The 25,571-nt window shown below is 41.0% G+C and overlaps 1 long non-coding RNA gene across 1 annotated transcript; it reads right to left on the bottom strand.

The window, feature by feature from the left end:
- Positions 1 to 5,945: 5,945 nt before the first annotated feature.
- On the bottom strand, positions 5,946 to 25,571 carry LOC144298770 (uncharacterized). The gene is made up of 4 exons (XR_013365655.1): positions 25,451 to 25,571; positions 8,663 to 8,992; positions 6,515 to 6,822; positions 5,946 to 6,079 (listed from the first exon to the last, which is right to left on the bottom strand). It is a non-coding gene; the product is annotated as an uncharacterized LOC144298770 (long non-coding RNA).

The following is a 25,571-nucleotide window of genomic DNA, read 5'->3' as shown; positions in this document are numbered from 1 at the left end:
GGAGACAATTGCCCTTTCCCTCATTGGATCTCAGGGATTTGGAAGTAAAACTCATCCTGGTATTTCATGGTAGAGTTGAGAACACTCACATAATCCAAAATAGACTGGGTGAAGATGCTGAGCACAGTGTTCCTGATAGCTCCTGAGCAAGAAGAGTCAGCTACAGGCTTTCTGTACAAGCCTCCAACTCTCAAGGAGTAGGGGAAGATGGCCACATTCCTGGCTCTCGTCCCTGAACACTTCAGAAGCTGCCAAGGTGTTTCATTCCTCATTAGCTGGGACTGATGGGATTAATGAACCTAAGGCTCTTTGGCCATTGGCTCAAACAGAGCCCTGTGTGCACTCATCAACCATTTTCCCTGGCAATGGAGATGTGTACTGTCCTTGTTCCAAGTCTCCTTTCGGCTGCCTAAAATTCCTCAGGCTTAAGAACCATTTGGAAAAGGAAAGGAAGACATCAAATCTTGTGACATGTGAGGTGCCTGGGTGTCTCAGTGGGTTAAGTGTCTGCCTTTGGCTCAGGTCGTGATCCCAGGGTCCTGGGATGGAGTCCTGTGTCAGGCTCACCACTCCCTGGGGAGCCTACTTCTCCCTCTCTCTGCCTGCCACTTCCCCTGCTTGTGCTCTCTGTCAAATAAATAGAATCTTAAAAAAAAAAAAAAACACTTTGTGACATATCTGTATACACACACACACACACTTAAATGGAGTGTGAAACATGCAAATGGATAACATTCTGTCAGAATATGAAACCAAACCCTTGGCCAATACTGTCACCCACAGAAGTGAATCAGCAGGAGTTAGCAACACAATTCATCCTCACAATTAATTGTTTGATTTCCAATAGTGAATCTGTTGTATGGTTTCCTTAGCAACACAGGGGCATGGTAGAGGTAACTGTTTTTCTCAAAGCATCTCTGAGAATGAAGCCAGGTTTATGGACTGCCATCTCAACTTCTTTTTTTTTTTTAAGGTTTTATTTATTTATTCATGAAAGACACAGAGAGAGAAAGGCAGAGACATAGGCAGAGGGAGACGCAGGCTCCATGCAGGGAGCCTGATGTGGGACTGGATCCTGATACTGTGGATCATGCCCTGAGCCAGGGGCAGGTGCTCAACTGCTGAGCGACCCAGGCGTCCCCCATCTCAACTTCTATGTGGGGGGATAAAGCTAGAAAAAAAACATGTCCACATTCACAACTGGATCAGAGCATTCAAACACACAACTATAAAACACTCATCAGGATTTAATCAAAATACTGTGGAAAAAGGAAATTCAACTGAGTACATTAGAAGATCTCATTAACTTGATGAAGCAACTCAAGCACAAATCAAGCCATATCCACCCAGCAAGTAGAGAGATGCTTCCTTTGTACAAAATGGAAGGTTTTTATAGGAAGGAGGATGGGGCAAGAAGTGACAGGCAAAGAAAAGAAAGGATTGTTTCAGGCCAGGACATCTTTTTGCGGGGAAGGGAAGACAGGCTTTTTATCATGCAGATAATCTCACTGGTGCTGATCTGGAAATTTCAGAGTGACTAAAAAGGTTCCAAGCCTGGGATAGGTTGAAATCCAAATTAAGTCTTAGTTTGCTGTCCTGGGGGACAAATGACTCCAATTTGGGCTGTGTCTTCTGTTATAACAATTCTATATAGTTGACTAAATTAACCAATAAAAACTGAGCAAAGTGACATAATTGCTCCATAAATAGACTTAACACATGCCTGAAAATACATATTACATTCAGTGAAAAATTATTCAATTTTACTGTACATTAGGGCTTGCTTGCTTTTTGAATACTGCAAATAGGCTACAGAGCTTAAATTTATTTTTTTTAATTTTTATTTATTTATGATAGTCTCACAGAGAGAGAGAGAGGCAGAGACACAGGCAGAGGGAGAAGCAGGCTCCATGCACCAGGAGCCCGACGTGGGATTCGATCCCGGGTCTCCAGGATCGCGCCCTGGGCCAAAGGCAGGCGCCAAACCGCTGTGCCACCCAGGGATCCCTTAAATTTATTTACTATGTACCAGTTTCACTGAGACCCATGCAATCTTTAAGCATATAATTTTATATTTTATACCTTCTGTTTCTTATTATCCAAAATTTATACTATTTCCCATTAGCGAAAATTATAATTTTCTACTGAATTCCAGCATGCAGTCTACTGTAAATATATGAACAAAATTAAATCTTTTTCCTTAATGACGAAAAGAACTTTCACTCTTTTCCACAAAAAGAACATGCCTACATGGCAAATTAACAAATATATTTTCTTTATTGGAAAAATCAAATTGTGCTTTCTCGTGTCACTTGAAGTAGTGACACCAGTGCACTGCTTTGGAACAGCAAATAAACTTTGGTATGAAAAAGTTAACTCCAAAGCAGGTGGTGGTGAACTACAAAACCTAAACTCTTTGTATCTTAATGCTGAACGAGGGGCTCTCAATAAATTACAACAATCATAAAAAGTCTTTTTCTCCTTTCTCTTTGTCTCTCTCTTCTTGTTTCCTTCCCTCCCTCTCCCCTGTCCCCTTCTCCCTCCTCCTTTCCCTCCTCCCCTTCCCTCTCGCTTCCTCTTCCCTCCTCCCTTCTCCTCTCCTTCACTCTTTCTCTACTTCCCCTTCCTCCCCCCCACCCCTTCTTTCTTTTCTCAACCATAACATGCATGGCACATCTCTACTCCTGCTAGAGAGAGCAGAGTTTTAGAGTGAAACCACACATCCCAGATCTTGAACCATGTGGTTGCAGTGGGAGCAGTCATGTTTATAAAATAAGACCTTCCCCTCCCCCACCTGCACTGATTGGACCAGAAAGAAGCACCTGACACAACCTAGGCCTGTGATGCTCTGCATCTGAAACCAGCACTATTGGGAATGGGAGAGTGCATGCTTGCCTGGCTGGCCCTGCAGGACTACCTTGAGTTAGGAAGGTTTTGCCAGTCAGATGTTGCCAGGAATGTTTCTCTCATTGCAGAGTGGGAAACCAAAGGTTTATCAGCGACAGAAAGTAGAATCAGCGACCCCTCAGAGCCACAGAGATAATGTCCTGGGCTCCCGTCAGCACTCCAGACTGTGATTTATGCAGTCCAGAGACCTGGGGCACCCTTGTCGATGATTCCAAAAGCTCCCATCTCCTGATAGCCAACCCCCATCTTTTTATTCCCAAAGCTACCCCTTGGGTTTTTTCCTATGCATACTCAAGAGTTCTGACTGCAAAAACAATACTAAATCTACTTATTTTAATTCCAAAAAGGTTAATAAAACATGTGTAAGGTCTAATAATGAATGGCTGTCCTGCAGTTTGAGGGGCAGAGATTGCAATAGTAATAAAGGCAAGAGAGATTTTTTGTTGAAGCATTTCAGCTCCACTCCATCCACACTGTCATCTATTCCTTGTAATCACCCCATGAAGGTATATGTCATTCAAAAGATGGGGCACTTGGGTGGCTGGCTCAGTGGTTGAGCGTCTGCCTTTGGCTCAGGTCGTGATCCTACATGGGATGGAGTCTCACATCAGGTTCCCCACGGGGAGCCTGCTTCTCCCTCTGCCTGTCTCTGCCTCTTTCTGTGTGTCTCTCATAAATAAATAAATAAAATTTAAAAAAATGAGGCCATCACAAAATTACTTTTAGAACAAGTCATCTGAAATTTTCCCTGATTTCAACATTTGTCTCTCTCCTTATTATGGGAAAGGTAATTATGAATCTCTTACCTCAGCCTTTAGAGCAATTCCAGGATATGGGTATATTTTCTCTTATTTTGGAGATAAAGGAAAAGTGGTTTGCAGAATTCAGTTGCCTCAAATCACACAGCTAGTTAGGGGCAAAGAAGAAATTTGGACTCCATTCTTCCCGGTGATTAAGCAGAACACTTTCGTTTCTGACACATTGCTCTTGCTTCTGTTTGCTAGACAAGTCACATTCCATGTAAAAGTTATCAAAGTGTTTCATGAGTAATCCCATCACTATATGGACCATGATCTTCTTAACAACATAGCTGTAATATGTGGTGTCAGTTGTTATGCACACAGACACAAACATTGATATAAAGAAGAGTTGATAGCTTCCATAGCTTCCATAGCTTGGCTATTGTAAATAATGCTGCATTGAACACAGGGGTGTATCTTCAAATTAGTGTTTACCTGAAACTAATATGACATTGTGTGTTCAACTATACTCATAAATTTTTTTTCAAAAAAATGAATGAATGCTATGAGTATATATATGTATGTATATATATACATATATATATATATATCCACATATGGGATTTGCTATTGGATTATATAATTAAAAAAATCAAAAGCCAGTCACTACCATGTGACAAACTAGAGCCTGTGTTTCTTCCAATATCAGGTTAATGCAGCATTATTGAGTTAATACCACAAGAAAAAAAAGCTTTGATGGCAAAGCAATGCCACATGTCTGAAGCATATAATACTTATCCCAGTGAGTGCTTGAGATGAGTGGAGATTGGGTGCTAATGGTCACACTTCTTGGTATGTTGCAATGTTTTTCTCTCAAAATGTGTAGCTCCCCAAACAATAGTATGACTCAAAAATACTGTAGATTTCCAGAACCCACACTTATGCAAAAAGTGTGACCAATTTAGTCACACAACTGGTGAGTATGTGGAACAAATCCAGTGATACCAATTATATGTTACCATGCAGATCATCCAAACATATAGGCCACTACTGACTTTTCCAGTTAGAATACTGTGACTTTGCAGGTAGAAGAAAAAAAGAAGAATCTCCTGGGAACCCATTTTGCCTCTTGCTCAGAACCTATACAGTGGACAATCTAGTAAAGCAAGAACACCCAGGAGGCTGCCCTCTGTGAGGATAAGCATCAGTTCTGCTGCCTTCTAAATGAATAAGCAGGTCACTGTGTTGTGTCCCTATAAATGGGCAAGGCACAGTGAGAGGTGTGGGTTGGGTCATGGAATCACAGATTCATTACATAATGAACAGAGATCATCACAAGGATGGAGTCTGTCAGAAAATCCTGGATTTTGGTCCTAGATGGAAAGGTAGCAGGGCTTCATTTAAAACAGCCTTTGAAGGAGACTTCATCAAAACAAAACAAAACAAAGCAAAAATAGCTCTTTTTGAGTATATATAAAATATTCACTTGGGAAAATGTTGCCTTTGAACTTTATCTTGAATGCTTTTTGCTCCACAGCAGAGTAAGAGTCTGCCATGAAATGGGGACTGCCCACTGGTATGATCAAAGGGTGTTGCTGGCTATCTAGAGTCACAGTAGAGCTGGCCTGCCTTGCAAGGGCAGTCACTCTATTTCCTCAGCAATGCTACCCATATTTTTTGATGAATGTGCATCTCACTAATAAAATAATTACAAATCAAACAGAGAGGGAAGCATATGGAGACTACTTATACTAAAAAAAAAGAATAAAAAATATTTGTGTTTATCAATGCTATCATTATGACTAATCTAATAGGGAACTCTTCCTTCAAGAATGTAGTATTTCGGTCTCACAAATTTTTTTTTTATTTTATTTATGAGAGACACACAGAGAGAGGCAGAGACATAGGCAGATATAGGCTCCTGCGGGGGAGCCTGATACAGGACTTGATCCCAGGACCCCGGTATCATGACCTGAGCCAAAGGCAGACACCCAACCGCTAAGCCACCCAGGCATGCTGTTCTCACAAAATTCTTAAACCCATGGTGTTTGTGAGTACTTCTATAGTATATTAGGTTTAGCTGTTTTCACTGTTGAGTTGGCTGGCAGCTGTACTGCTAATCTGGGGCCTGGTCCTGCCCTGTCCTGTTAATAATGCATAGCCAGGCTAATAATAAGAGAAAACTTAAATAATGGAAAGGAGTTTTCCCCAGATTGGTGTTCAAATCCATCTGACCATGACTTTTTGGAGGCAAAATACATGACATGACATGACCTGACAATTTCGAAATAAGGAAGCATGGTGCACAACAGCCCACTCCACTCAAAGCTGCATGGATGACTGAGTCATCTGCGTTTTATTCAGTTTATATGAAATGCTTCCTTGATGTTTCTTAATTTGAACTTCCAGCAGGATGTTGACAGTTATGCTGTCTTAGGTTCATAAGAAAGCAGATAGGTAGCACATCACGTGCAAAGCATTTGTATGAAGACCTTCCCTCTGCCCCCACCACCCTTCCCCCCGGCCCACCCCCCCACCCCCCCACCCCACCCCCGTCTTCTCTCCCTCTCCCTCTCCTCTCCCTCTCCCTCTCCGTCTCCCTGTCCCTCTCCCCTCCCTCTCCCTCTCTCTCTCCCTCTCCTCTCCCTCTTCCTCTCCCTCTCCCTCTCCCTCTCCTCTCCCTCTTCCTCTCCCTCTCCCTCTCCCTCTTCCTCTCCTTTTCTCTCCCTCCCTCTCTCTCTCTCTCTCTTTCCTTTACTGTTGGCGACCACCCATGCTTGAGCGGTGTTTTGGCTACTTTCCCACTGATGACTTTTCCAAACCCTGTCAGTGGTGGCTAACAGTTAAATATGCTGCCACCAACTTACAGAAAACACAAGTTGGGTTGCTTTTTTTCTTTTTCTTCAAACTTGCATGTTTATCCTTCTTCACCTTGATTCCTGGAAGAGTCAAACATCTGATCTTCAAGTGAAGCTGGAAGGAAATGGTTGTCCCAGCTGAAAATAGCCTGGATCCCAATTTGCTCTTGAATGCTCTTGCTCAAGATCAATGTTTAATATATTCTTTGTGTGAGGCAATGTCTCTTAAAAACAAAAAGAGGAGTTTGGCTTGAGCTTTAGAAGGTCCAGGAAGCAGCAATGTTCAGTGGAGAGAATATTATTCCATTTGCATGTGCCTGATGAAAGAAATAATTCTGACATTGAATATTTAAGCACAGCTGTGGCGGGAGGACAAGAGGAGAAATGAGGGATAAGTAGGCTGTTCATCCAAGCAAAACCACTCGCCACCAGGCAGTTAACTCCAGATAATATCATGCTGTTATTCCCTCTCTCAGGAAAGATGCTTTACATTATTTAATGAAGAAAGGTAATATTTTGAACTCCAGGAAAATAAAAATGTTACAGCTTTGAGATTTTTATTTTTTATTATTTTTTTTTAGTCTCATAGTATTTGGTGAATAAAGCTAAAAAAATTTAAAAAGCTACTTTTTTAAAAAACTAAAAAGAGAAGTTGTCTCATCTTTTAAGAAGGCAAGTCCAAACATTTGGTACAGATGAAGGCTGGTCTAGCATTTAGCCAAATAATCTCAGTGTCTGATGGTTATGTAATAAAAGGTATTTGATTCAAAACAGTATGCCATGTTGGTCAGCAATATATGCTTCCACTAAATAACTGAAATACACAAATTGAAATAAAGTGAAATTCTTTTTCCAGAGTTAATGAAAGGTTCCTGTTTGTGAATTTTAGGCTTTGAAGTCCAGACCTTCCCGACAGCAGCAAGAATTTACTGGTGATTTATCTCTATTTGGACAAGTGGCGAACAGAGCGTTACTCTATGGAAAGCTGACATTCCCTACCTGTCAAGGCAGCTTTCCTAAAACCCCTTACACCGGCTCCCTTGGCTGCAGCTCCTCCTTGGGCTGTGCTCCAGGTGGGGCCCAAATGGGCAGTGGGGTTTGGCCTGGCATCAGCTCTCCTCTGGGGCCCTCCCCCTTTCATTGCTGTCACTCTGTGCGCGCACCCTAGGTTTGGGCAAAGCCTTATTCCTCTGTGTTGTCTCCTCTGAATCTTTCTTTGTGACAGTCAATACAGGAACTAATTCTAAGGCTAGTTTTGCCTGCATAAATAAAAGAGGCTTTTTCAGACCCTTCTAGAATTTTCCCAGGGGTCTATTCCACATATATAAATAGTGGCTGAACTTCCTTCCCCATCTTTAAGTGCACAATGTCTATCTGGGAGAGGACCATGCACTGGAACTGTCAAGACTGCAGAAACTGTTGGAGACCAGAGAGCTTCACTGGGACAGGTGGTTTCTGGGAAAAAAAACGGGATCCAGTGTCCACAGGTACAGGGACACTGACAGCCATTGCAGGGTAGGATCCAAGCCAGAGACTCAGGGTGGAAGTTAGACTGTGTTTGGACACTCCTTGCATTGGGGTGTCTAGCCAACCCTCCTCCCATATTCCACTACAGTGCAATCATAAAAGAAAAAAAAAACTGATCCAGTCCATTCAGCAAAGCTAATGTGTGTTACTGGATTTTCTTTTCTTATTTTGATACTTGCCTGGAAGCAACACAATTTTAACAACCATTGATATAAGCTAGTGCCAACAAAACATGGAATGATGAAGTTTACTTTCCTATTTTTTGAGTCTCTGGTTTTTATCTATCCTGAATGACCTTTAATCTCAATCAGCTGACATTTCTGATACATTCCTGCACAAATCCTTTTGTGAGGTCGTATCCTGGATGCAGAGAAAGCCCAGGACAAGAACCATCAGCAAGGGCTCCTGGGTCAAGTTGGAGATACATGAACAAGTTAAAGGAATCATGAGCGAAGTTGCTGTGGAGGACAGAAGCACCAGAAAGAGTTGAAGAGCTGGCCACTGGTTGGGGGGCATCAGACCCTGGCTTTGTCCTTTACTAAACTATATGGCTTTGATACAATGGGCAATGACTGGAAACTCTGAGCCCTGGTTTACATGTCTGAAAGGTGAAGATAATGTGACACCTACCTCACAGGTTGCAGGGAACCTTGAATGTGATGACTGTGCCGTGCTTAGCATTCTGTCAAACGTATGGTAGATGTCCATAGTCACCAGTGCTGGAGTGTTCCGGAGTCATGCAGAGGAGGCTTGTTCATGGGACAGGTGTGATTTTAGTTAGGAGGAGAAGAAAATGAGTACAACCTCTTCACCTGACTACATGTCCCAAAATTACATCTTGTATTCAGGTCGTTTGGAAACATTTCTCATTGAAGAGGGGAAAAAAGAAACATATTTGTGCTTTTGGTGGAATATTTCAAATCAGAGGTACCATGCACAACTTTGTTGCATACAAAAAGCCTAAAAGAGAAGAAGAGGAGGGACAGAAAAAATGTTGTTTGTTTAATTTGAATGGAGAGTGAAGGAAAGAGTGATCGTCAAATAGTTTAGAGTCCTGTCATTTGGCTGAAATTCATTTCCAAATAAAACTCTCCACGGCATCATCTCTGCCTTTCCTCCCCTCCCTTCCTGCCCTAACTCACTCTTCACCAGACCGACCATCTCCTTTCCCAAGGCAATGTCAAAAAAACACTGCACTTTTGTATTTCTAGCTGACTTCCTAACTAAAAACTTGAATCCTTAGAACTGAGCTCTGAGTGAGGATTCCAAGCTCTAAGACATGTTCTGAAATAACCAAGCTCGTCAATGACTTATGAATAGTGTTGATTATAACTCAACTACAGAATGGGATCAGGACATTTGAATATAAAATTGACCTGGACGTTTAAATTTGAAATTTATGTTTTCATGATGCCAAATATTTGGAAAGAAAGGTTTTTCTAGAACAAAGGGATGTTTTTTCATTCATATTAGATGAGTTGGAAAAATTCTGAAGATTTCTTAAGATGTTGGCTAAGACACAGAAGAGCAGACATTTGGTTCTACATGGAAATTTGGGTGAGGCAGAATGCATCTACAACATGGTACTCGACCGGCCCCTTTCCAGATGTTGTGTCTGGCTTCACTCTGAATGTAAACGATGAACGCTTTCAGGACTCACTGCTAAGTGAGATGTGCTAATGCCTCAAAAGCACTGCTTACTCAGCTGTTTCTGCACAAGGTACCTGGAACTCTGAGCAGAGTTTTTTTCTTTTTGTGCATCTATGTTGTTATTTTTATTGCCATTTCTGTGGATTATCCCAAGAGATAAGAAGTATGCAAATTAAAAGAAGAAGAAGAAGCATGCAGATTTTGAGCAGGCGCTGCCTCAAGATACTCTAATAGTTGTGCAGGAACCCAAACCCAGCTTGAAGAAATGATAGAAGTTAACTCTGGGATGGTATATTCCTGATCAGAGCATTCATCACCAGTGGCATTCCCATCCACTATTTTTCTCCCAAGATTCTGTTATTCCTCATTAGGACAAAGGCTTCCCAGGAATGTCACTGGAACATCTGGTGGGGCTACAGACCACAGTGTCATTGCAGAAAAATCTGTTGCTGTCCTTGTAAAGAAAATGTTAAATTTAATAAGTCTGGAAAAGTGGAAATGTTAGGTTGACAGTAGAATTCTGGAAAGATTTGCATAGCTGATAATTGATGCCATGACTGTGCATGACATCACCGAAAGAGTAAACAAGGACAGAGAGAAGATGTTCAGGTAGGAAATACCAGACTTGAAAATCTCCAAAATGTCAGATATGGCACTATGTCTGTAATGGATTGGAGGAATAAGAGCATTGGAGAGAGTCCAGCAAGTCCAGCATCAGATACTGTAGGGGAAAGGGTGGAATTGAGAGAAAAATGTGAATTTGGACATCTGTTGACCCTCATAGGTGTTGAGGTGAGTAGTGCTCTGCTGCCTGTATAGAATCTATTCAATTTGTGCTTGGTCATCTCCAGAACACAACTTGAGGGCTTGAAGCCATGTTTCATTTCCCGAGGTGGCACGCATTTCTAATAATCTTTAGGACTTCTCCAGGAAAGTCATTCAGAGCCTTTGGAGGTCAACACAGGAGGTTCATATTCCAGAAAATTCGAGCAGGTACATTCTAAGCCTGATTTAGTATGTTACCAAGAGCACAAACCACAGTTTCTTCACTATGGCAATTTCACATTCTGCGACCATGTTTGTCTATTAAATGCTAGGTGTTTCTGAATCACAGTGGTTTTTTTTATTTTAGACCATGTACCAAAAAATAAAAATAAATAAAAAGTTTATTTAAGACTAATGAGAAAAAGAGAAACTCCTGCTAATATCCACAGTTTATGATATCCCAAAGACATTTTTGCCTTTATCTGCTCATAATTTGAGCCCTACCTCTTCTAAGGCATTGGCCTCTCAGTATTGCTGCAGATAATTCAGTGTTGGCCTCTTATGGTCGTGGCTTCTGAACTCACACTCATCTACAAGCTTGGAAAATTATACTGAAGCTGATGTCTATCATCACACAATTTGGAGATTCCATATCATACTCTGCTACTACCATTAAAGACTTTCACATTGACACAAATGTTTAGCTACTTCTCTCTAATGGTTAAATTGCAAAATAAACCACATGTGGACCTCTGTCTTAACTTGATGTCGAAGGAATAGCTAGCTAGTGGAGGGATTGTTGGATGACCTCGAGTCACCCACCAACATGAATCACCTGTTTTAAAAGATAAGGCAGTTGCATGCCGGTTTCCAAATCCAACTTCTGTTTTGTACATCAGACATCAAGCAGAACACCTGGGGAAGGTCTTTCTAGAGGAATTGTCCTCATTGTTGATGTATCAGCCTGGTTGTGTATCAGAATCACATGGAAAAGCTTGTTTAAAAGTATGGAACCTCTGCAGTTTCCAGTTCAAAACATTTAGCCCAGAGCCTGGGAATCTGTATTTTAACCAGCATTGCTTATCCATGGCTCTGGACTCACATTTAATATGTAGGATCTTACAGTAGATATGTCAAACCAGAGGAAGCATGCACGTGGGCTCACAGACACAAGTCTTCTGTAAATGATGCAGAGTTCCATCACCTGCTTAGGGTTGCATTAATGACTGTCCTGTGCAAAGTCACTGGTCACACATAATTTCCTGGATGTGATCATTACTATATCTACCTCAGTTGACATTAGGACCCTAAAAAATGGCCTTATTGGAACTGTTTTCATTATTCTCTAAAACCTTCAAATAAATGCTAGCTAGAAAAATCAGAGCAGGGATGCCCGAGTGGCTCAGTGTTTGAGCATATGCCTTAGGCTCAGGGTGTGATCCCAGGATTGTGGGATCGAGTCTGCATCCGGCTCCTCTCTCTGCCTGCATCTCTGCCTCTCTCTCTGTGTGTCTCTCATGAATAAAATAAAAGCTTAAAAAAAGAAAAGAAAAATCAGAGCAGGTACCTATGAGACCCTGATATTCTCAATGTTTACCATAAAGTAGCCCTTCAAGGCTGCTCATTTCTTAGCCCATCACTTTGAACTCAACAACCGAGTCCATCTTCTGTTCAGGTAATAACATCCTTGACGTCTCATGGCTTGCTTTAACCAACCCTTCAAAACTGGATGAGCAGAAAAGGAGTGTTCTAAGTGTTGGCTTGGCTTGCTCTATTTATCCTTCTTCCTAATAGGATCTGTTGCCTTTGCTAATAGGCTTGACTCATCTGGGCCAATACCATGAGATCTTTGACATGAGTTATCCAGGTGGGTTGGGCTGATGTCACTGGGTCAACCTAGGAGAAGTGTGTTCTTCGCACATTGTTTTTGATGACAGCAAAACCATTAAGTGCACCTCTTCACAGTAGGGTTTTTCAGTGTGTGGCCCATAGACTCCTTTGCATTAGCATTCCCTAGGTATTTGCTAGGGAACACTCTTTTTTTCGGATCTCTATCCTGGCCCACTGAATCAGAATTTCTGCTGCTTCTGGAGTCTGTATTTTTTTAACAATCTTTTTGGGTAAGTCAAATATACAATAATGTTTTGGAACTAGGGCTCTAATTACGGAGTCACAGAATGAAGGAAACAACCATCTGCCACCTTTCACCGTGTCCAGCTCTGGAATAACACAGAGAAAGCCTTGGAAAGAAGTGTTCCGCTCAAGTGTGTAACTGTTAGTTTAAGGCTATTATTGCCAAGTCCTAAATCTGCCACACCTTCCAGCCCAGTAACCTCAGTAAAAGGTGCCTCCACTCCTCACAGACATCCTTAACTCTCACTTGGACCCAACATCCAGCATTCACTCAGAAATCCTGCCAGTTTTATCACCTTCTCCAGCCTTGGCTATTGCAATGGCCTCTGATGACCTTTCAAACAGTCAAAGTGTTTGTTTTAAAAGTACAAGTTAAGATATGTGGCAACTCTCCCCAAACATGTAGATGATTCCCAATCTCACTAAAGAATAAACTGTAAGATCCTTCCTGTGACCCCCAAGCTCCTATTTTGGGCCACATTGACCGCTCAGCCCAAACCCCTGCCTTCCTTGCTATTCCTGAAGTGCATCAAGCATGCTCCCTTCAGGACCTTTGCATTTGCTGTACCCTTTGCTCTAATGCTTTGTCCCCAGATATCTTCCTGACTCAGTCTCTTGTTTCATTCAGGTCTCTGCTCAAATGGTATTGCATTGCCTCATCCCTGCTGGCCCATCTGGGGAACATAAAACCTCCTTCCTCCTTACCTTGCTTTGCTTTCATTCATACCAACTGCTCTGACATGTATTTTTATTTATCATCCTTTCCCTCACACTGGAGTATAAAATCCATGGAAACAAGGTATTTTTCTATTTTTGTCATTGCTATTTCCTCCATGCCCTAAACAGTGACTGGCACAAATGATTGAGTAAATAAATAAATGAATGGGTGCTTGGACACCATATTTTCAAATTGCATTCCTGGAGGACTTCACGAGGGAGGCACTGAGTGTGGCGGCTGTGCCTAGATCATCTTGCTAATGTGCAGTTCTTGTTACGGTCTCCATAGAGACAAAGTGATTATGACCAAATACTGCCCTTGAAATCTTCCCTCTCCCTTTTGCTTTGCTGATGTTCCTGGAGTGGTGTGTAACAGAGATTGAGAGTTGAACCTGTCCACAGTACATCATACAGCAGTGATCAAGGCCCACCCACCTGGAGGCCTTGGCTCATCTTTTGCCAGCCTTATTTCCACCAACACCACAGATGGCATTTTTCAGCTTATTCCACTCCTAAGCTCATTTCCATGACTCCCTTTCTCACATGACTCATGCTTTCCACTTCCCACTCTGCATTCCTGACACTTTACACCTGTATCATGAGTTCCTTGGTCAAGGGCATCCATATTCCTTCTTCCCATACACTGGTCTCCTCTATCACTGGTCCTACTTCCCCACCTTTACAGCCATTTGCTGAAGCGATTCCCCCACTAACTTTCCAGGATCTGTTCTTTGCTAGGTGAGAGGTGCTCTGTGTCCACCTGCAGGGCCACCACTCACGAGCCATGAGCAGGAGCACTGGTTGTGGAGTATGTAGCTTTTCCAAAGGTTCACTTCTGGGACTGATTTTTAAATCCACTAATTTTAAGTTGCTTTGGTTGGCTTGGACATGTTTTCCCATTTCTAACTCAAGACTCTTTCTAGCACAGGTTTCTGTGCAGCCTTTACCAACATACTTCAGGATATTTAAATTGAATATTTTATTAGGTTATGTAATTTGAAAAAAAATTAAGGAAAAAGTGTGAAGTGGCTTCCTATAGTTCCATCTGTTCTGATTTGCTAAGAAGGAGATAAGATCGGTTCCTTTTCCTCCTCTGTTCCTAGTGTTTGGCCTATGTTCGACATTCCCAACATGAAATGCACTCCGTTCTGCCTGTAGAAACCCAGAACCATGCCAAACAAGAAACACAAACGTGGTTGTGGTGCCCGAGGTCCTAGTCTGTGATCTTTCCCCACAGCTGGCATGTTCCCTCTGAGGCTCTGAGACATTCCTCATTAGCTCAGAATGGGGACTGAAAGGCATATCCAATTAAAGAGAAGGATAAAAGGCCCTCTCTTCTGCTGGTCTTCAAACCAAGTGCCAAAGAATAACCTTTGTACAGAGCAGGATGGGAACTCCTGTCAGGAGCCAACCCCAAGTCTCCCTGGAGGCAATGCCTGCTGAGGCTATGCACCTTACCTGTCCTCTCAGCAAAAGAGCATCTAGGTGGGCCTGCCCAGCATGGTGGCAGCACGAAATCTGGAGCCAGAAGCACAGAGGAGCAGAAAATTCTAGGTAGGGCTAGCAGTCACTCCCTATCCCCACTTAGCTGCTATGCTTCAAGGTGCGTGGGTAAATTTGCAATAGTGTGGCTGTGAATGCTTCTGGTGATTGTTAGTGGTGGTGGGAGCGGGAGTGCTGCTGCTGCAATTTCAATCTTTGTGATCTGACTCAGACTTAGCAGTGCAATGTTTAACTTTTGTTTGTGGGAGGACTGTAAAGGTACCAAACAAACATAAAGGCTATCTGACCTTCAAGAGTGAGGACTGTACTAGTACTCTTCATCTAACTCTACCTACATAGCGCCCATCCTTTGATTCATCATGTCTGTGATGCATGTGTACATGTGTGTGTGTGCATGTGTGTATGTACATGCACACGTGTGTGTATCCCTGTGCACCAGTGTGCCTATGTGCCCATAGGTGTCATCTGTTATGTGCCAGGACATGTTGCTGGAATCTTCTTTTGTCTATCAATACACAAAACACACATATATACAATACCCGTATACATAATCCCCATCCACACAGATTTCTCCTGTCTATAAATCCCCATAAAAGAGATTGCTTTGTTTTATGGCTTGTGTTCTATTCAAGTTATTTTTAAAAATGTGTAAGCACATCTATATTTTTTTAGTTTTATTTGTATTTTTAAAATTTATACTAAGTGTCCCAGCAGGCAATACCACAACACACAGAAGCAAGTATCTTGTGGTTTCTTGTGTTATGATATCCACTCACAGCTTGATCTGACCACAGGGAAAAGGAGTCAGCCACATTTTGGGTTATACACTGCTTTGACATCTACAAACATGACGTTTGGCTATCTCCATTATGTGATTCTTAGGGTCTGGCCTAGGACTTTAGAGTCAGTGAGAACGGAGACCAACTTACTTATTATTCTTTATTAACTCATTCTTTGCACAAATACTTATTGAGTGCCTACTACATGTCAGGTACTGTGCTTCCAGTAGGAAGCAAAAGCAAGAAGTTCCTGCTATTGTGATAACTAAATGCCCCTGCCTCCAGGTAGACTAAGGGAACCACTGTTGGGTTATGTATCCATCATTATTAACAGCCAATGAAATGCAAAACATGATCTGAAAATTTGGTTTTTATAATACCAAAGAGTTAAATATTGAGTCACATTTTAGTTTGTTTTTATTTTTACATCTTATATTGGTGGCTTTTCTTTTCATTTCTTATCGAATCTTTCATTCAACAGATGTTTCTTGCACATTCACTATATGCTGAATCTACAGTAGTGAACAAGCCACATATATATCTTCTATCCTTTGGAGCTGTCCAAACCAATATTTAAATGTTAATATACCACAGAAGCAAAATCAAGGCAAGCACAAGAGCAAGTGTTGTCTATCTAGTGCTTAACCTTTAGATCAGATTATCTGAGTGGGGAATGGGGCATAAGATTGGGAAATACATAAGTGAAACAAGATACCGCACAAATCTTCAGAAAGGCTGAGTCTCAAAATGTATTAGGACAGAAAGATTAGGGAAAGATGGGGGGGGGGAGTTATAGGGTGGAAAGAATCCTGATTTCTGTCAGGGAGCATCATCTTCTATTGGTCAAGGAAAAGAATTCCAAAGCACAGTAGAGGTTGAAAATCAATGTTGATAATGAATAGGTTATAGTCCTCAGGAGGAAAGAAAGCTGGATTCAAAGGCAAAGGCTTCTCATTGAGAAGGAAAGAGATCATTATTCCTTAAATATAGCAGAGAAGGATGGAGTCAGTAATGATAAAAATGATTTGAACTGGAAATAAGCAAAGTTGAGAAAGTTCAAAATAAAAAATAAAAAAAATAAAATTTCAAACTTCCCAGAAATAATAAGCTCATCTTCTGTGAAAAGGGGCTTAGAAATGGGGACCTGAGAAGAAGGAAAAATCTGGTCCATGGCAAACTTGTAAATTGATCACATCAATTATCTGACAAAATAGTGACATTTTTACATTTCACAAATTAAAATGTCCATGACTCTGAGCCATATCTAGCTGGCCTTGGGAAGAACTCACATGATAAAAAGACACACCTAGGACAATCTGCAGGAACAAATGCATATCATAGAAAAATGCACATCATAGCCAACACCAACACATGATTTAGAAGAGCTGGATAAGCTTCAAGTCCCATTGGTAGGGAACCAGAAGCTCAGTGTAGTAGAATGGAAAGATCATGGACTTGGACTCACTCAGACTGGGTGAGAACAAGTTCAGCCATTCACCAACTGAATGACACTGGGCAGAGGGCTTAGTAGCCACCTATCTCCTCAATGAATATTATAGTGCTTACCACATGGGCTTGTGGAAAGAGCTAATGTGGTGGTGGAGTTGAAGCATTCAGCACCAAAGAAGCACATTACATTACTTCTTTGTCTACGATTTTTCAGATTTTGTTATAGGGCAGAAGATGGCCATCAGAAGATGGCTTTAAGTTCAGATTTGTCATTGTTCACAGTAGCCCTGTGAAGACAATGCCTTTACTAATAGTCTATGCTGTACATGTCTTAGATACAACCACTACAAGCTGCTCTGCCTACAACTTAAGTTTATTCAACGTGTCTATCTATCTATCATCTATCATCTATCTATCTATCTATCTATCTATCTATCTATCTATCTATCTATCTATCATCTGTTATCTGTATGTGTCAGGGGTGCTTATTAATGGTTATTTCCCCGATTTGATTACTGTTACACTCTACCTTCTCACTTCCTCTTAAAAAAATAACCATTTTCTCCCCAGGTCTCAGTAATTATGTAAATGAATTATTAAAAGTATAGATAGTAAGCATGTGTTTATAAGCTTCCATGATTGCTGTATTACCCATAATTTACTTTATAATACTTGAGCACAAAGAGAGAAAGAGGGATGTAAAATTATGTGCCTGTTGCTTGGGTTGAGTTACAATTCAAGTACTCATGGTGCTCCCACCAAGGAGCCACACTTCCCTTCCATTAGAGAGGCAGCCAATCTCCAGAGACAGTGATAACAAAAGCTTCTTTTATTTACATTTCAAATACTATCTAAAGCTGGTTATTATAAGTGTATTTTCAGTGAAGTTTGTGGCCTGTTAGTAAGCTGATACACATTAAAAATGTGTTCATATTTGGTGAAATTGAAAGTAACCAAGGTATGTAGATTGGCAAAATCTTGCAGAGGTGTACTCCTGCATAAACAGGGACATGCAACCAGAGGACTGACAATTCTGAGGCTTGACCTTTTTTTGTTCTATATGCAACTAGGGATCCATAGGGTTCTGTCTGCCTGAAATCAGCCACATTATTAGCAAAAGCTTGTCTGTGAGACCTTGGAGGGCCACTTTACACAAACCTTCCAAGTGAGGCTGTGGTCATATTACCTCAAGGACAGAGAGTGAGAAATTCATTGAGCAGCATAACAGCTTATAGGAGCTACTTCTGGGCTTGCCTGACAATAACTGTTTATTTTTAAAAGTCTGTATGTGTGTCAGAATTTTATCTGAAACTGATTTTCATTGTGGCTAGGAGCCAGGTTGTAGGAGGAGTCATCCACATCTAATTTTTTTGGAGGGTACCATTTTCCATCAAAAGACTCCTAACTTCTGCACAATAAAATCACCTAAGGTCAGCTGACAATACTCATAAAGTTAAGTAATAATAACAAAAATAATCATGAAAATACCACTAATCCTACTCGGGTAAAAGTCCCCCTTGAATTTCAGATAGAAAGAGCTTCTCCAATAAGATCAACATTTTGGACAATGTACAAGATCCTTTCACATTCAGGTGTCCATGACCATCAGAAGATTTCAAATTGTTACCTTTATGGTTTAAGTACATGCTACCTGAAATGTGCTTTTGCTTTTCCTTTCCTATCATCTTTCAATCTAGATGGGAACTGCCAGCTAAATGAGAGCCCTGGTTTGTTTTAATATCTGACATTCTCTGTCCAAATCCCTGCTGCAGAGATGCTGATTTGAGTTCTATGGGGGAAGACACAATGACTTTTTTGTTCATCCTTATATTCTCCATGTCCAATATGGTCAGATCCATAAATAATGCTCAGCAAATATAGGTCAAATGAATGAAAGAAATAGTAAATAAGTGAGTATTTTTCTGTCCTTCTCTTCATACTCTTGGGTGGTTGGCTAAATATCTGCTTCATGGGAGTCTGTAGGGGTGGGACCTGACAACTGGATGCTGCAGCCGAGTGCAACAGCGGGATATTGCAGGAACCCCATCTTGAGCAAGTCACTGTTAATGAGTCTTCTCTCTAGTTAGGTCTCCACAGGTTCTTGGACAGAATTTCCCTGAGACTTACCCAAGTCACAGATTTAATGACTTTAAAGAAAATGTGTAGTCTCTGGAAATAATGATGTACTACTTTAAGGGGAAAAACTGAAATTATACAGATGAAGAGCTGCTTAAAATAAAAATAAATATAAGAAAATCCCTATTCCACTCAGTTTTGGAAGTCAAAGCTTTTGTTCATACTATACAAAGAACCAAGGTATGATTTTTCTTGTGGCTTCTTCAAGGAGGGCACAATTTGAAAGGCTCCTCAGGATGGCCCTATAAAATCCCTTGAAGAATACTGTCTCCTAAATCAGAGGTGGCAAATTTATGATGCCTGGCCAAACTCAGCCTGCTGCCTGCTTTTGTAAATAAAGTTTTATTGTCACACAACTACATCCATTCATTTACATTTTGTCTATGGCTGCTTTCCTGCTGCAATACATCATCGAATAGTTGCAACAGAGACTCTCTGGCAGGTGAAGCCTAAAATATTTACTACCTGGACCTTTAAAGAAGTTTGTTGACCTCATCCTAAATGTCTTCAAGACTTATCCTTTAGCCACAAGTAATAATGACCCTCTCTATATAATTAAAGCAACCAAAATAATAGTAGAAGGCATATAATATGCCTTAGAAGTACTGGGATTAATTATTTAGTTATGAAAAGGGTGAGATGTTTTATTGGTTTATTTAAACTTTGCCTTATCCTACAAAAGTTTGAGGTGGTTTATAAAAACATGCAATATGATCACAAAATTAAAGTTCTCACAAAATCCTAAACAGAGAAGATATAAATTAAAATAGAAGGTGAAAATAAAGTAGAAGTTTTTCTCTGCTTGGGTTTTACCCTTTAATTCTGCACTATTTTATATTAATATTACATCCATTGCTTATTTCTATTTGCTGTTCTATCAGATCTTAGTTCTTTCCAAACCTTTTCAATTATTAAATATTTCAGAGTTTACTGATGAATATTACAAGCATCCATGCACATATCACTCACATTTTTCAAAGGAGCTTTCAAAAAAATGGTACCATATTTGCTTGGACAATCTTAAAATAAGACACACAGTGTTCATTGATATCATAACTCACTGCTATCCCATTGGCTTCTTTCACCAAAAAACTTCTATTCTGAAGGTGGTTCACATACCACTGATCTATATCTTAAAATTCACAATATATGTATGTTCCCATAAAGAATGTTTCATTTTTTAATTTATATGAATGAGTTATTATTTGTATATAATATTTCTGCAATTTGCTTTATTTCTCAACATTAGGTTTTACAAAGTCATCTATGCTGAAATAAGTAGATGTAGTTTACCGATTTTAATAACTGTGTAGGAATTAAAATCTACCTCTAGTTCATTGCCAATGAATGGACATTTAGATAATTTCATTTTTGAAACAAGTGCTGCTTCTGTTGAACCACTATGTTGTATACCTGAAAATAATGTAACATTGTGTGTCAACTATACTCAAATAAAAAACATCTAAGCAATCACCAGAAAATAAGAAATAAAAATAAAAAGTGCTTTCAATGAACATTCCTCCTTGTGTGGGATGGGAATGTCTTTAGGGTTTACACCTGAAAGAGTAATAGGCAGATCATAGGGTATATAGTAAAGTTTAACTTTACTAGAAAATTGCCAGGACGCCTGGGTGGCTCAGTGGTTGAGTGTCTGCCTTTGGCTCACGGCATGATCCTGAAGTTCCAGGATCGAGTGCCGCATCGGGGTCCTTGCGTGGAGCCTGCTTCTGTCTCTGCCTCTGTGTGTATGTGTGTGTCTTTCATGAATAAATAAATATAATCTTTAAAAAAATTTTTTTAATTGCCAAATGTTCCTTTGAATTGCTAATATGATTTTATACTTCAACCATTAGACGTATAACCATTGCTCTTTATCCTAAAGAGCAAATCCTCAAAAGGACACAGGAAGTAAACAGAAATAAAAAGCAAGAAATAAAAAAGGAAGTTGCAGCTGGAAATCTGTAAGAAGCCCAACCATGGAAGGTTTTCTGATGCTCCTGTAGAGTTCTGACTGTACTCCGTGAGGAATGGAAAGCCTTCAAAATCCCTGATATGTGCTCCAGCTCACAGGTGGATATTCTTTTTGCTTCTTTCTTGAATCTTAAACACATTGCTAAAGCAAGAGCCTTGAAAATTGGCAATAGTTTCAAATACTTATTGAATAAGATCTTAGAAATGCTAAGAGTCAGGTGTTTGTAGACTCTCTCTGGTCTCAGTTACCAGGAGATAATTTCCTGAATATTCTCTGGCCTTCAACATCTAGTCAGAAATCCTATAAGAAATATTACACATCCCATAAAAAGACTATGTCCAGTACCTTCTTGATCCATGGAGAAGCCACCACAGTAGACTAAAATCTGTTTAAAATGGTGAATGATTGTTTCACCTAGTTTGGGTTCAGATGAGTTTGTCTAATCCAACACAATTCATTGATTGGTCTCTCTTGTCATCATTTCTTCCATTTTATCCTAAAGATCTCTTGACGTGCTGTGCAAAGGCAGATCTAACCTTCTTCTGACATTTTGTGCATCTGTCCTTGTCTTCTGCCAGCCACCTAGAAGGGTGGCTATTTAAACAAGGATGAAATCACAACTCCTGGATGCCTGAGCTGGTTCACCTTCTTAGAGTGTTCTAGAGATGCTATAGGAAGAATGTTCAGCACCTTTCTCTCAATAGGAAAACTCATTTGTTTCTTCCAGCCTTCCTGGGTCAAGCAGCCACAGATGGAAGCAGAGGCAGAGCAATCTAGATCCTGAGGGTGGAATAAACGGCCAATTATTATTCCAAGACCTCTGAGAAGGTGTGTGCCTACACAGAGCAGGAATTCTTTCATTTTGGATTTCTACATTTGCAAATGAAAGAAAGAAACTTTAAAATAGGAGATGGGATAAAAGAACCTCAAACCTCAAGAAAGAAGTTGTAGAGTAGGGGCTGGAGTTGGCCCTAGAGGTGACCAAGGACTAGAACTGTCCGCTGTCCTTGTTCTCTTTGCGTGCTTGCCTCTTCATTCCTGGTTGGCTGTCAGAGGAAGCTGGAGTTAGGGCTTCTTCCAGAATTCTGGGACTTGTCTCCTTGCAATGCTGGGAACATGGAGGAACTAGGACCCTCCATATCAGTGCTAATTAAAAGAATTTTCATAGAAGACTCTGATTGGTTCAGCTTAGGTAGTCCAGCCCACCACTGTCCAGGATATCAAAGAGTCATGACTGATAATTTTAACAGAGCCAGTAATTGAATGGGAGAAATACATATTTCACCTGAAAGACAGACGCAATCATGGGTGACTTCTCCTCATGGTAATACATCTATAAAGATGCCACAAGGACTTTATGCCAAAACATTCCAAAACTTCCAGATTCAGATAGCTTTGCCTTGATCAATATGGCATAGAAAATAATTTTCTTCCATTATATTTTTGTCTTCTAATTCTAATGATCACTTTTTGGGGTCATTTCCAATAACTCTGGATTTTCTTCTTACCTATGAGTCTCCTTAAGCAAACATTTAATACAAATGTCGCCCAAAGCATTAAGGTCTTAGGGCTTTGCTGAGGCCACAGAGCCTTGTCCTCTCCTGTGGTCAGTGAAACCAATTTTCAAGTGCTCCCTTGCTCTATAGTAATGAGGGCCATGCTGCATGGTTCATACCAAAACAAGATGGGGGGAAATACTGTAGGGACACTCTTAGGCCATGCCCACAAGAGGACGTGCTTTCCATGGCAAATACTACTTTAAACTTGAATTGACAGCTGAATTCAACCTATGTGAGTTTCACTGGCTACTTTCCTAGGACAGGTTTGGATTTTATGTTATTTTTTGGAGGAGAAAGAGAAGACCTCATCTTGGAAATATCTCTCATTTTACAAATAAGAAAACCATGGCCCAGAGATGTCACATGACATGGACAGAACAATGCAGGCCACAAAGAGGGACCCAAGGTCCCTTGAGGAACTTCATTATAGGAATATCTATTAGACCCCTGCTGTGTACATCACTTGGGCCTTTGGGTAGGAGAAGTGATATAAAGGAGGCTAAAGCATGACCCCCTTTTTCTGTGAGCCTCCAGATTAGGGTCCCCAACCACATAGATGAAAACTCTGAGAATGCAGATACACAATTGACATTTTTTCCCTAATGGAGGATCTTATGATTAGTTAAATGAATCTCAACATGCAAATTATCACAACTGTTTATCCTATATGTAGATTCTACCACACAGATTAAATAAATTCTTTGCAACACAGAGATCCCTCATGATACTTCTCACATATTACCTATCGTGCTTTGGGCGTGGCTCTGCACATAGAACATCAAATAAATGTTGCTGACTGCCTGACCATCAGTCCCTCCTGACCACAGATGGTGTCAGGGTTGGTAGCTGTGGTCTCCTAAGGGTTAACTGAGAAAGGAGTGTGGGATTCCAGGGCCTGCAGTTGATTTCCAAGAGTCCCTCCTAGCAGGGCGAATGCCAGCACAACATCTGGTGTGCACCTGAATAAATCCAAGTAGTTTCCTTTTCAATATTGTATAAATTCTGCACCTTGACTCATGGCCATTAAACCCATTGTGGTAAGATATCCAGCAAGCATGGCAGTATTTCATTCATGAGGGAGGACCACTCCAAGAAGAGCAGCATGAAGCCATCTCCACCCACCCTGCACCCCAAAGCCTCTGGAGAAAGCTGTTGTCTAGGCTCCTTCTGCTCATAATTCCATTTAGCTCATTCAGTTTTTAAGGCAGGTTTTCCATTTGAAGATATACTGTCTCTTACTCTCTCCTGCCCCCAGGTTCCTTCTTTTCCTCCTCCAGACTCAGTTTCCCCCCTCCAAAGTCACAGCCATCAACAGCCTGTCTACCCCTTCTTGTGTATTCTGATCAACTGAGACTTATCACCAATGTGGCTTAAATTAAAAGCAGGCCCTTTGGAGGGATGCTGGCTGTCTGCCCTCCCTCTTTCTCCTTTGCTCCTACTTCGTGCTGCTAAACATAATTCTTTGAAGGGCTCCTGGCAGAGTCGGTAGTCCACAGTCCTGGCCTCTGTCACTTTCCCCGAGTGAGAGCTCAAGCTGGAATTACAAAATATACTAGGGATCAACAGGTTCTAGAAGGTTATTTGGCCCTGTACCCCCACTGTGCAGAGGAAATAAATGAAGCCTCCAATAGGATCTTGTTGCTCCTCAGGTCAACAAGGGTCCTCATGCCGTATGGCCTTGCATCCTCTCTCCTCTATTTCTGCATACCCCTCTCATCTTTGCAACTGTGTGGTGAACTCCAACTCATCATGTCTCACTAAGCTGTAATGGTACCACATCTGAGAAATTTACTTTGCACTCCCTGCCCCCCACCTCATCACTCTGCCCTGGAAATTGTTACTCTCTCTTTGGGCTTCCTAGTTTTGCATAACACAACCATTACAGCTTCTCACAGTGCATGACAGATGATGCTTACTTCCTCATCTCACCCTTCCCCCATTAAAACAGGCTGTGAAACAAAGATTCTAATGCTTAACACTTAACTTGGGACAGAACTTGGGGAGCCACCAGTGGGAGATGGGAAGAAAGGAGGAACATTAAAAGGTGAGCACTACTCAGTTTCTGCCTGTGGATAGTGGGGCTCATTGTAAGGACACACCTCAGAGAACTATCCCACTAAAAAGCAAGGAAGCTGGTCCATTGATCTACTGAACAATGAACTAGGTGCCTCATTTTTAGGAGGTTGCTTCTGAAACATGAACTCCCTGGCATGTCTCGCCCCCTTCAAACTTCGGGCAAAGCACACTCTCAGCCAGAGGAAGTTCTTAGGCAGAAAGACCTGGAACTAACCACTGGGGACCTCCAGCATGGGCCAAGGGTCCAGTGGTGTATTCTAGGGCACCCGCTTTTCTGTGCCCAGAGAAGCAGAGCCTGGATGATACTCTCTCAGCATCGCCAAGATATGGCCCATTAGAGGCATACTCCTTATTTTAGTTGAACTCAAAAATGAATTTATAACCTTACAAAACTAAGGGACAGATGTAAACTTGAAGCTGGAAGCTGGGCTCTCGGCTCAATACTTTTCCAGAGAACTTTTTAGAATTTTCACTCAAATATCCCTCTTCTAACGTCAGAGGATTTGGATGTATAATATTCTCTAGAGTCTTGAGCATTTAGTCTGGGGTAGCCTGCGACCACCAGAGCACTTCTTTGGTGCTTATTTTTTAAATTTCTACAAATTACATTCTATTCCATAGCACATCCACATTTCCTTTTGTATTATTTAAACATTTCAATTACCAGGTAAATTATTACCTGTTGCTTGTGCGTTTTTGGTGAGAGATTAATGTTCCAGGGTACTTTTCTTGGGCTTCATGTATCTCCCAGCTCATGCCACCACTCCCACCCCCCACCTCCCAGTGAGGGTCATAGTACC

The sequence above is a fragment of the Canis aureus genome, chromosome 26 (assembly GCF_053574225.1).
Source record: "Canis aureus isolate CA01 chromosome 26, VMU_Caureus_v.1.0, whole genome shotgun sequence".
Taxonomy (NCBI): Eukaryota; Metazoa; Chordata; class Mammalia; order Carnivora; family Canidae; genus Canis; species Canis aureus.
This window is presented reverse-complemented; position numbering and strand designations above follow the sequence as displayed.